General features: G+C 40.1%; 1 protein-coding gene across 1 annotated transcript in view; it reads right to left on the reverse strand.

Moving 5' to 3' along the window:
* The window catches only part of CUNH9orf3 (chromosome unknown C9orf3 homolog), a 384867-nt gene extending 373624 nt beyond the window's left edge, over positions 1-11243 (reverse strand). Inside the window, exon 1 of the mRNA XM_012814094.2 lies at positions 11160-11243. The gene's annotated coding sequence lies outside the window, so the exon portion shown is untranslated. The remainder of the gene's footprint in view (positions 1-11159) is intronic.
* Between the last annotated feature and the right edge of the window lie 2491 nt (positions 11244-13734).

The raw sequence follows: 13734 nt of genomic DNA on the forward strand, positions 1-13734 counted from the left end.
AGCTTTTTGGATTAATGCACAGCTTGGAGATAGTGTGAAGGGCTGTACGTCTCCATTTGTATTTTCTCCAGTTGTTCATTTCCTGTGTGAAATTTTACTGTGCGGTACCGTAACAGTAAGGGTAGGCTTCCTAAAGATTACTCACAAAATATTATAGAACTGCAAGTTTTTAAGTCAGATTGGTTTTGTGTCATAATATTTCACTGTCAAGAAGGTCTTCAGGGGAATTTTTAACCTAGGAAGACTACTCAAGACTTCCCAAATAATTTTATCCCCAGCATCCCTGTGTAATTTTCCAGTGAGCATTAAACAATTTGGTAGCTTCATTACTAGTAATTAAGATTCATATCTGCAAATATTCTCAGAAATTCATGAAAGCATGTCTATCTTGGAATTTCCCCAGGTGAAATTATAATCAGATAAATCACCACTCTCCTTGTAAATATAGCACAGTGTTTCTCAAAGCGTGCTCTGAGGACCACATGCACCAGAAACAACATGGGTTGGGGATGACAGGCTGATGAGAAGCAGTGCTTGTTAAAAATGCAGATTCTTGAATACTATGTTACATCAACTAACTCAGAATCTCCAGGGACAGTGGCCAATAATCTACATTTTAAATAGGACATTTAGATAAGTTTTTATGTACCTATTGCTTCTGAACTAATTCTTGCTGCCACAAACCCATGGAAACAAAATATCCATTATGTTATATATTTGGCATATATAAAGTATTTTTTAATCAAGGAATACATTTTAAAATGAAAAAGGAGGCCAGGGGAAAGTTCACTTCCATTATAATCTAGTAGAATTTAAACTCCTGAGTGAATCGTAGCAGCGAACAGGAGTATACCCCACTTCTAAGAACCATGTTCCATGGTACTGGTATCTGTAGTGAAGCTAAGTCTTTTCTGTCCTTCAACCTGAAACACAGCACATGCTATAAAAGGCATATAAAGTCTGAAGCATGTTCTAGCATGTAATGAAGTTTCACTCATTCTTTTGCAACACTGACTTTGCCACTACAATTAGGTTAAATTGGCTGGACCAGAGGCTCTCAAATTTGAGCTTTCTCTTAGAATGGCCTGAAGATCTTGATAAAACACAAGACTACTACTGGGCTTTAAAAATTTGCAGTTCTAACAAGTTCTGGGTAGTATTGCTACCGCTGGTCCACAGACCAGACTCTGACGATCCCTGACTTAATCTAACTCTGGTCTCCTCCCAACCTGCACTGTCAGGATTCACTGTAGAGTTCAATGATGTTAAAAATACCTACTTCTGGCAAATGCTCTAATCCCTTGCTGTGGGCTTCTTGTGTAGGACTCTTCCTGTTTAGGGTATTGAGGAAGTTCCCATCATTCAAAACTCATAGTGCGGATGATAAGCATGTCCTTTCCTGGCAACTCAAGGGATTAAGCCCCCGTCCTATCCCTCCCCCAACTCCTGGCCTCTGACTGACCCTACTGCCCCCACTTCCTATTCTCTGCTGATAGTCTTTCTGTTCTTCTCTGTAGGAAACTATACTTCCTACAACAGGATAACTATAGGAAGGTCAGGAGTTCCTTCTGTTCCTGTCTTAGGGAACTACACTTCCTTTAGCCAGAAAGCAAGACAGGCTCCCTCCCCCCTCCACCCAGGGATTGATTTGGTGATAACTCCAAGGGGGAACAGCTGTACAAATTCAGCAAGGAGTTCTGCATCTAAGGGAAAAATTAGGTCATGAACTCAAAGATTCTCTAGAGTATCAGAAGCATTCACATATCAATATTTACATTCTAGTTCTTCATGGGAATAAATACAAAATATAGATCTCCCCATTCAGAGAGAGATCCAGAATTCACACACTGCAAACAGGTGCCTCTTCTCTCTAAATGGCATCTGAATGTATCTTATCAAGGTTTAAATTACACTCCCAGCATCAGTTTCTATGTAGTGAATTGAACATATATTCAGCTGATCCCTCCCAAGACAAGAGATTTCAACAAATTCCTGGAAATTGAAAAACTCTTGGGATCAAGATAAGAAAATGGTTTTGGTATAGCTTAAACATCTTTAGATGATATTTAGGAGCTCAATCATCTTTGAAATTTGAACATACAACTAACACTTAATTTGGGACCATGTTAAAATTAATTAGGAATCTTTAAAGGTAAGGTTAGTTTCTTTTCCTTTGAGATTTCATTCCTTCTATAGGCTAGCATATACATGCTTATAAAAAAAAGTATAAACCGGGGGAACAAATTTAGAACTACACCAATATGGAAGGAGCCTAAGGATATTTTTAAAGTGTTGGACATAAGCTGGTTAAATGCTGCAAACACTACATAACATTATAATTTGCCATGCAGTATAAAAATATGACTTTCTTAAATCATTGTAAGAAAATGACTAAACACAACATATAAAGTAACCATGGTATTTCCAGAACCTGAAATACCCTCTTTATTAGAAAAGATGTTAAGTCATGCTCCAAATCAAAACGATTTGTTACAAACAATAGGTGGAGTCCTTAGGCATCCGTTTGCCCAAACATGACCACTGAAGGACCTCAGACTTGGCCAAGACCGTAGACAGCACACAGACTATTCCATGCTGTCTGCCACTAGACAGCAACTGCTGGGATAAAATGCTGCTTTTTAAAGAGCAATTTCTTTGACAAAACGTTGTCTTCTGCCACGCTTTTGGGTTTATATTTGGTATTCAGTACGTACACTGTTTTCATGGTCTGGGGAGAACAGCCCATTTCTCTTTTGAGGTGCTAGATCCTAAACACCAAAAGAAATTAGGTACATAAGAAATATTGGTCATCACTCTATTGAGGCAATAAACTAATCTTTTTCTTGGAAATCATATTTAGATATAGAATAAGGTCATAAGACATCATTGTTAATCACCAAGAGTGGACTTACCACCTATCATAGAAGCCACTTTCTTTATTTTTTTTGAGACAGAGTCTCACTCTGTCACCCTCGGTAGAGTGCTGTAGCATCAGAGCTGACAGTAACCTTAAACTCTTGAGCTTCTACTCGGGAGGCTGAAGCAAGAGAATCACTTAAGCCCAGGAGTTGGAGGTTGCTGTGAGCTGTGACGCCACGGCCCTCTACCAATGGTGATAAAGTGAGACTCTGTCTCTTAAAAAAACAAAAAAGATCTTGAGCTTAAGCAATTCTCTTGCCTCAGCCTCCCAAGTACCTGGGACTACAGGTGCCCGCCACAACGCCCAGCTATTTTTTTGTTGTAGTTGTCATTCTTGAACCCCCAGGCCGAGTTCGAACCCACCAGCTCTGGTGTATGTGGCCCGTGCCCTACTCGTTGAGTTACAGGCACTGAGCCAGAAGCCACTTTTTATAGATCAACTTACATGAAAAATAATTTGTGTGAAAATCAAGTTAAAATATCAAGGCTTTTAATGATACCTACTTACTTCCTGTTTTGCAGTGATAACTCTAATGATACATACTTATAATAAAAAGCCTAGAGTAGCTTGTTTCTGGGGATAAGATAGTTTTTTGGTAAGTGGGAGTTAGTAGCCATTCTTTATTGATAAACAAAGCAGATCAAGCTCATTAAGATAAAATAAAAAACAAGTTCACTGGAAGTATGAATTTATCAAAAATAGAAATGATCGTTAAAAGGCATAGTCTACAAGTTGCTTATGTCCTCTTTACTGAGTCCACTACCATCAGTTCTCCATTTACATTGTATTTACCTATATGTTAAAAACTAACATGAAACAATAAAGATCAGAAAAGAAAAAACAAACAAAATGGGGGGTGAGGCAAGGAAAAACAAGAAAACGTTTAAGAAGTATAAGATTTAAGGATATGTTGACATTTCCCTTGGCAAAGAGAGCAGGCTTTATAATCAGATGCTCAAATGTGAAAGAAATGATCTTAAATTAGGTCACAGGGCACTGAAACCAGGAGTTGCTGGAGCCCTAGCAAAAGGATCACAAAATCAGATCAAGAGAGCACTGAAAAACAAAAAAGAATATTCACCTAAAAAGTTCCATAGAAAGTTAGGTAAGTCTTGTGACAGACCGTCTCGCCCTGTTGCCCTGGGTAGAGTGCTATAGCATCACAGCTCACAGCAACCTAAACTCTTGACTCAAAAGTTCCTTTTGCCTCAGCCTCCTGAGTAGCTGGGACTGCTTGTGCCCACCATAACCCCAGCTAATTTTTTCTATTTTTAGCAGAGACAGGGTCTCAATCTTGCTCAGGCTGGTCTTGAACTACTAAGTTCAAAGGATCCACCCGCCTCGGCCTCCCCAAGTGCTAGGATTACAGACGTGAGCCACCATACCTATCCTTTAACAACTTTACTTTCAGAAAAAATGTTTCCCATTCTATCCAGAGAGAGAAAGGGAGAGCCTATATTTTTCTATTTGGTACGTAATCTCAACGAAAAAATAGAGGTTTATTCCAAAATAGCACATAGATTAAATGCATTTTGAATTAAGAAATGAAAAACATAACTTTTCATTAGAATTATTCAACAAGTTAATGGGGGTCAGACTGAACAATGGTCACTATGCCTGAAAGTGGAAGTAATAACTGTTGTTATGAAATATTAGTAAAAAGGCCTGGGTTCCGTTTTTCTGTCTCAAGGAAATTTATAACCATCTTTGAGATTAATCTGTTTATAAAATGTGTAATAGAAAGAAGACCAATGGTCCATTCTTGACATTTTCATTATTTGGAACTGTTTCACCTATGAAATACTTAATTCCACGTCTAATCTCAGAACACAACCTCCTAGTCTTTAGTCTTTCTCTTGCTTTACTTGCCTAGTCTTCCAATCTTTTTTTTGAGACAGAGTCTCAAGCTGTTGCCCTGGGTAGGATGCTGTGGCATCACAGCTCACAGCAACCCTAACTCTTGGGCTTAAGTGATTCTCTTGCTTCAGCCTCCCAAGTAGTTGGGACTATAGGCACCCACCACAATGCCTGACTACTTTTTTGATGCAGTTGTCATTGTTGTTTTAGGTGGCCCAGACCGGATTCAAACCCACCAGCCTCGGTGTATGTGGCCAGCGCCCTGCCCACTGAGCTACGGGCGCCGCCAGTCTTCCAATTATTTTGTTGAGACTTCTGTACCTTAGCTTTTCCTTTTTATACAATCCATCCTCCTTCCTCTATCTCAGCCCTTCTCAACCTGTGGGTCACGACCTCTCTGTAACAATGAAAATACATCCTGCATATCAGATATTTACATTATGATTCATAACAGTAGCAAATTACAGTTATGAAGTAGCAACTAAAATAATTTTCTGGTTGGGGGTTCATCACAACATGAAGAACTGTATTAGAGGGTCGTGGCATTAGAAAGCAATAGGAAGGTCTATAGTGCAGTGGTTCTCAACTGGGGATGATTTTGCCTCTCCAAGGGCATTTGGTGATCTCTACAGTTACATTTTTTTTTTTTTTTGTAGTTTTTGGCTGGGGCCGGGTTTGAACCCGCCACTTCTGGTATATGGGGTCAGCGCCCTACTCCTTTGAGCCACAGGCACTGCCCCCCCTAGAGTTACTTTTAATTATCACACCCGACAGAGTTGCTACTGACACCTAGTAGGTAGAGATCAGCAATGCTGCTAAACATCCTACAATGCACAGAACGGCACCCCACCATATACACACACACACAGAATTACAAATGGTTCTGAAGTAGAGAATCCCTGCACTGTGGCCTTCTTTAGATTACACGGTCCATTTCTTCCACAATTCTTACAGCATTTTAACTGCAGTTCTCTTGCCCTTTCATCCTTCTGATATGACTGTTCTATAAAGCCAGACCCTCAATCAACTGAATCATCCAACTTCTCTACTTCTAATTCAGCCTACTGAGCTCAACAAAAGCTAAAGAAATAAACAGCACAGCCAAAAGAATGGCTGACTCTACATATTCAGATTCCAGCTTCAGTGGGACCCTCAACATCCCCAGGCAGGCAGCCCTTCAAATCAAAGCTCAATATTAGCAAATTCACCTTCTTCACTTGAGAAGTTTGCTACCACCAGACATTTCTTTGCCATACTATGAACTTATTTACACATATCCCCATTTCTTGTAGGAGAGCGAAAGAAGTGTGTCTTGTGTCCCCAACATAGCCTGACTGTGGCCTCTGCTCTAGGACCTTGCTTCATCAATTTTCCAAGCTCCTAACTCCTCTACCTCAACTTTGTCCCTTTCTTAACCCTTTTAACCTCACAAATAAGTAAATGCTACAAACTCTTCTTAGGGGAAAAAACCTGCAAATGAACAAAACTCTCCCTTAAATAAAGCCACACCTCCTTCTAATGCTGCTCTCTCTTCTCCCAGCCAAATTCCTAAAAGAACTGTCTATCCACATTACTCCATCCCCCTTTACTCCACTATTCACGGCTCAGATCCCTGCTATGCCACTAAAGCTCCACAGTGAAGGCAAATGACTTCCTACTTATCAAGTTCAATGGATTCTTCCAGCCCTTAATTTTGTATGTTAACACAAATTACCACACCTTCCTTAAAATTCTCTCCTTGTTTAGTACTGCTGATACCACCCTGTGTATCTTCCTTCCTCTTTAGCCCTTCCATTTGCTACTTCTTAGATGTTGGTGCGTCCTGCAGCTCTAGCTGCGATCTTTCTCACTTGACTATGTAATCCAGTCTCGAGTTGTTCCAAATCTGTATGTTCAGTCTCCATCTCTTGTAAGTTTTCCTAGGGAATGAAAACACCATCTACCCAGCTGCTCAAGCCAGAATCCTGAGATCATCCCAGATTTCTCACTCTCATCCCATATAATCAAGGTCAAAATCCTATCAATTTAATATCTCTGTGATTTGTCACATTGATTACATTCTCTCTGCAACCTTTCTAACACAGGTCATTATCTCTCATCCAGAACATATTATTATAAGAATGATAATTAGGTACAGATGAGTAAAAAATTTGGAGGCTCTTAAGTTGATAATGACAAAACCTAAGGATAGATTGACTGTGGAGCAAGACAGCCTGAGTTCAAATCCCAATTTCACCACCTACCAGCCTCATAATTTTAGCAATTTACTGAACTTCTATGCCTCAGTTTTGCCATCTGTTGAGGAGTCATGGTACCTACTTCATAGGTAAAGGGCTTAGAACAATGTTGAACGAAATTCTGACACATGCTACACCATGGATAAACCTTGAAAACACGATGCTAAGTGGAATAAGCCAGTCACAAAAGGACAGATACTGTATGATTCCACCTTCATGAGGCGCCTAGAACAGGCAAATTCAGAGACAGAAAGTAGATCAGAGGTTACTAAGGAGTGAGGCAGAGAGGGAAATAGGAATTTTGTTTTTAGGTGGTCCAACTTTATTGAAACCTGTTCACAGAAGGCACAATTCAAATAAGGATCACTGTGGTTTTCAGGCCTGCAGAAATCTGAGCTATATTTTACTATAAAGAATGTAAAATATATTCATTCAAACTATAGTGTAAAAAGAAGTTTTAAAAGTGAACAATATGTCATTAAATTAAATGTTTGCAAATAATTTCTTTGTAAGCACTTACTAGTTATAGCTCTTCAAAAATCAGATAACCACTTTGAATTCAGTGCGAAAACCTACCAACACAAAACATGTTCACACTGAGGTACTTCAGCCTCAACTTTCACAAACTACTAGAAGTTAGAAAACACTTTGTTACTAAATAAAAAAATCACATTGTTTCCACATCAGGGAAAATGTACTAGACTTAACACTTTTAAATGACATAGCTCACAACCTTAGAGAGAAATCGCCTCTTGCCTTATGAATGCAAAATAAACCCTCTAGACTCCCCTCTCTGTAGAGACTATCCTGCACTCTCAAGGCTTGAACCTCAGTAAGCACAATTTTGGAAAGAAAACAGACTTCAATCTGAGAATTGGCTAGAACAGACATCTCCTATAGGGAGGAAAAGAGAACTACACTGAGGAGTTATGTTTATGTGTGCTCAATTCCTAATGGTTTTTTTTTTTTTTAAGTGGTACTTATCTTTATAGAACTATGATGCATCAGATATCTATGCAGGGCACCATAAATGGATATGTAAATCAAGTGTACTCAAAAGTAAAGAAGACTAGTAGACCATAATTTAAACCATTGTAATAGCCCCCAAATTCAAAAGAGAAATTAAAAATCCATTACTTTATACATATAATAAAGTGAAATGCTTGAAATCTCCACACCAAACACCCCAAGCAAAATTCCTATTGCATTAAAAAGAAAACCACACACAATGAAAGTAAATTTAATAAATCAATATTGTCCCAGATTGGCTTAGATGAAGGATTCCCATTAGGATAATTTACCGTCCACTAAACTGATAGTTACCATATATCAAATATTATTCAAGAAACAATTTTCAAAGAACTAGAATGCAATTTTCAGTGGCTTAAAGCCAAAACCGATGGATAATAAATAATATTAGCAAACACTCATATGGCTCTTTCAATATGCCTGGTATTGTTAGCTCTTTATACATATTAACTCATTTCATCCTCACAGCCAACTTGTAAGTATTCTTATTATCCCCATTTTACAAATGAGGAAATTGAGCTGAGGGGTGAAGGACGTTGCTTAGGCTCCCTATGCTGCTACTGACAGAGTTAGGTTTTAAACTCTATCTGGTTTTAATTGCTGTTCTTTACTATCTCTCAGAGATACTGAGGAATGGGCTACAAAAAGTACCGGCAGACTCAAAACACAAAGTAGTTTGGGGGTCAAATGTAATAAAAGCTCTAAGGAAATGACCAGGTTACAACACAAGACAATAAATAATGTTTATGACTATAAAGGGTAAGATTAAAATCCATTTATTATACTCAGCGTTTAATAAGGCAAGGAATTATTTAGTATATTTAGAAATTATAGTCTTCATTTATAATAAGGATGAAACTACCAACATCAAAATTACTCATTCTCTGAGAATGCCAACATTATCTCATTCTTGAAGATAAGAATGGTGTGTGTGTGTGTGTAGGAAGATCACAAATTAAACTTTCTAGGTGTTTTAATTCCAGGCATATAAGAACTTAATACGGAATTAAAGATATTAAAAAATGTTAAATCACTTGGATATATGAATGAACAAACTCATGGAATCATGTGTAACTATCATAAAAGTCTAGAATTCGATAACTAATATAGACTTACTTAAAAACCAAGAAAAGTTTGTGAAAAGGCTGTGAAGTCACACATAGACCTGGATTTAAATCTTGGCTCTGTTATTTGGTTACTATGAATGTTTAGCAAGTCCATTTCACACAGCTGAGACTCATTTTCCTTCTCTGTGAATTGGGGATTATAATTCCTAACCTCTAGGTTGTTGTGTGAGCTAAGGAGAAAGCATGCAAAGTGTTGAACACAGTCCCTGGGATATAGCAGAGGGATAGCAATAAGCAAGCATTATAATTCCCTAAACTTATTCTACTTTGTCCCCCAAATATAAGGTGACCAGATTTTAACATTGGTAAAGCGGGACACCATTGGGGGGGGTGCGGGGCCTGACAACAATGCAAACTTTGATAAGCAGTTCTCGATAATCAGTTCTCAACAATTAGTTGTTATTACAGTTTAACATTATAAAATTAACAAAAATAATATAAAACGCATATCCTGGTGAAATAGCCACATGGCAGCCAAAAACCGTATATTCCTTTCCTGTTCTCCCTTTGTTCCCTAGCTTGTTGTACATTCTTTCCAAAAATCCGGGCTTTTTAAAAACACCATAGGACGCAGGACAAACTGTTAAAAATCCGGACTGTCCCGCTTGGTCACCTTACTCTAGAGAAGGGGGGGCTACTTGTTTGTTCCAAACAGTTTGGCTCCTTCTGAGCTAATTGTCCTTGCCTAGAAGCAAGGGAGGGAGCCAGTCTCCTTCTGATACCTTGCCCGGGAGGTGAGTACAGAGTTTACATTAGCCTTTTTATTTCCAAATGAAGTTACATTAACCTCTTCATTCCCAAATGGAGTTACATTAACCTTTTCAGCAGCCAAAAACCATATATTCCCTTCCCGTTGTCCCGCCCTTCCCTAGCTTGGCCTGCATTCTTTCCAAAAATCGGGACTTTTTTTAAAACTACGCGGAACGTGGGACAAATTGTTAAGAATTGGGACTGCCCCGCCAAAAGCGGAACATCTGGTCATCTTACCCAAATACTGTATTGGAAAAATCAAATCTTCCCAATTATCAAGTCATTAGTAGGCTTCCCAAAGTTACATAAAGTATTATACAATATACTTTATTCAAAAATGAAAGACTAAAAGTTTAAAAAAATACAAAACCAAACCAACAACACATCAAGAATTTCAGAATTCTTCTTCTAATCCCATACATTCATCATCTATTTTGGTTTGTTTTATAATAACTCATTTCTTCATGAACAAATAAACTCTATTGTTTGGGAGTTTTTTCTTTTTACAATCTAAACATTCCTAACAAGTTCTGTTTATTATTTATTTTGAAGGCAAGGGTATTTGTCATTATAGCTCAAAAATCCGGCGGCAAGAAGCATCTGGACATTTGATTGGATCCCATGTGGGTGATTTATTATCACAATAGATGTTCATATGACTGCACCAGCACCGCCCCCTCTATCCTCCCCCTCCAAATACAGTCGTTAACGAGCAAAACTCCACACTGCGGGCAACGAATGTTCTATAGGGTCAGCAAAACTCAAAACTTGGTTCTCTCAGTAAGGATTCTGGGGGAAAGGGAGGTGGATGGGTTTCACTGCAAGTAGAAATGAACAGAATTGGAAACTCTTCTGTCTACTTAAACAAGGCTGGAGATGAGCCCTGTAGAGCTGGGAGAGAGGGAAAGGTGAGGAGGGCCTGGAGGGAAAAGAGGAAGGGGGCAGCAAGTAAAGGCTGAAGGGTCTGTGCAGCTGAGGAAAGGAAAAGAAAGACAGAGCCCACTGCTGACTCGACAGTAGAATTGGTGGGATGTGGCCACTCAGCCCAATCCCCAAGATAGGTTTCAGCCCCGGAGTCTGAGAAAACTGAGAAGGCAACGGGCATCCCCACTCATCGAGCAAAGGTGAAGATAGGGGTGGGCTCCCCATCGCCTTCAGAACGGATTGCTGCTGTCCCCGCCGCTATCCGGACGCTGGAGGAGAGGAAGGCAGGGACACAACAGGGAGCAAACAGGTTACCTGTCTCAGCAGCCTGCCAGCCGGGCTCCACTTCCGCAGACTCCGGGTTACTACGGGCTACCGGGGCACGCGCCGCACAACGTCATCCATGCGCGCCGGGGACTTCAGTCAGCCGGGTCCTCCTTCCTAAGAAGCCCGCCCCCTTGAGAAAAGGGCTGGGCCATCCGAGGCAGGTCTGCGCAGGCGCGGAGCCGCTATCTGCCTAACTGCGCTTGTGGAGCGTGTTTGGTTTAAGGCTCCTAGGGTTTTTGGCCTGGTACTCAGTTACTCCCAATTACAAAATCTCTTGGGCACTTAAGAAAAAATTTTATTAAAATAGAAATGTGCACTTTATATTCCATAGTTTACTGCCTCCCCTGTTGCATACGCCTGTTGTTCACTTGTTCATGCATCCCACCAGTCTATTAAGGTCCTAGTGCGTGCCAAGCAAGCATTCCTACAGAATCTGGGGAGATAGTGGTGAGCGAGACAGACTCTGTGCTGCCACTCATGGAAATTACTTTCTAGTTAAGCAAATGTTGAATAACTCGACAAATTGTGTTTGTATGTGCATTTGTAGAGGTAAGTGTGTGAAACGAAAAGAGTAAGTTTCAGAGAAACTAAAGGAAGATGGGTCTCCCTTTTTTGTTTGAGATGCCAAGGAAGTGTCCTCAGGAGAGGCTCACTGAACTGAGAAGAAGCCAGCTCTGCGAAGATCTGGGTGAAGAGCAGCCAGGAAAAGGATCTACATGTGAGAAAAATTGGGAAACCTGGGCGGGGGTGGGGGGCGGGGGGTGGTGGTGGTGGTCAGGATGTGTTTCCCTGGAAGAAGAAAGGTTATGGGCAGAACAGAGGATACAAACAACGAGACAAGGAGAGATCCCACCACACAGAACTGTTCTGGGCCACTGTAAGGAGCATGGATTTTATTTAAAGTATAATTGGAAGCCAGTGAAGAGTTGTTTTTTGTTTTTTGTTTTTTTGAGACAGAGTCTCAAGTTATCACCCTGGGTAGAGTGCTGTGGCGTCACAGCTCGCAGCAATCTCAAACTCTTGGGCTTAATCGATTCACTTGCCTCAGCCTCCCAAGTACCTGGGACTACGGGCACCCACCACAGGCCCGGCAATTTTTGTGTTGCAGTTGTTATTGTTGCTTTAGCTGGCCCGGCCGGATTCCAACCCGCCAGCTTCAGTGTATGTGGTGGGTGCTGCCATCCAGTGAAGAGTTTTAAACAACAAATGACAGAATCTAGTTTTATAAAATCCCCTTGCTGGCTGCGGTGCATATAAGGAACTTTTGGGAGGTAGGAAAGGACGCAAAAAGTTGCTTTCATAATGATAGATGGCGCCTGTAGTCCCAGCTCCTCTGGAGGCTGAGGCAGGAGAATCTCCTAAGCCCAGGAGTTGGAGATTGCTGTGAGCTGTGACTTCACAGCACTCTACCAAGGGCAATAAAGTGAGACTCTTGTCTCTAAAAAAAAGAAGCGATAAAAATGGACACATGTAAAGAATAATTTTGAGGTGAATGTACGGACTTGGAGATGGATTAAATGAGGGTGATAAGTAAAAGAAAAGTGTCAAAAATGACTCCTAAATTTTGGGCCTACGCAAATAGCTGGATAATACAGCTAAAACAGGATCTGTTCCCCCCTCCTTTCAAACCTGATCCTTTGCTTCTTTTTTTTACCAAGCTTTCTAGGGTCTTCTCTTACCTGACTATCTCTTCCCATTTTACATCACTGGCCTTTTTTCCCTTAACTCTTTGCTTAACTCTTTCTTCCCTTTTCCTTAACTCTGCCTTCTATTGGTCTTCTCATGCTACACCAGAGGCTGTAAACCAAAAAGCCTGCCACAGCTAGACAGTTAACCTAAGGAGTGAAGCCTATGAATAGAAACCATGGAGACCTGGAACTCATGGTTACTATTCAGCAGTAGTTCATTTTTGCCAACCAGAAATGCTGGCTCAGTGATGCGGGAACCTCTCATTTTAAAAGAGAAATTGATATATGAAATCTCCCAAATTTTAAATGTTGGTTACTAATTCAAATTTTAATAAACTTTTGTTTTGGACAAAAAAAGAAAACGCACATCTGCTAGCCATATGAGGCCTGCAGGCTACACCTTCTCCTTGATGTATATTTTAACAAGGTAGTGACTTTGTCTATTCTCTTGTGACTACCATCTGTAAGTTTGTAAGCTGACAACTCCTGAAGCTATTTCTCCTTCCAAAACTTTAAAAAAAATTTTTATTCCAATGCCCACTTAGATGTCTAGTTGGCATTTGAAAAACTAGCCCTACTCTCATCCCTAACCCTGACTTGATGTGTTCTCTGCTTCTGTTAATTCCACCTAGTTACCCAAACCTGAAATCCAGAATCATCTCAGACTTCTCAGACTTATTCCTCTCCTTCATCCCACAGTCCAAACAGTAAGTATCACATCTGCCCATCAGCTCCATCTTCCTTCCTAACTCTTGCACTTGCTCAAGCCTTCATCATCTTTCTTGGAGAGCATCAGTTTTCTCACTTGTAAAGTGATCCCTAAGATCTGTTCCATTTATGAAATTCTGTTTTATATAACCACTAAGCATATCAGA

This window comes from Otolemur garnettii, unplaced genomic scaffold (genome assembly GCF_000181295.1).
Source record: "Otolemur garnettii isolate 467f Iridium unplaced genomic scaffold, OtoGar3 scaffold00006, whole genome shotgun sequence".
In the NCBI taxonomy this organism is placed as follows: Eukaryota; Metazoa; Chordata; class Mammalia; order Primates; family Galagidae; genus Otolemur; species Otolemur garnettii.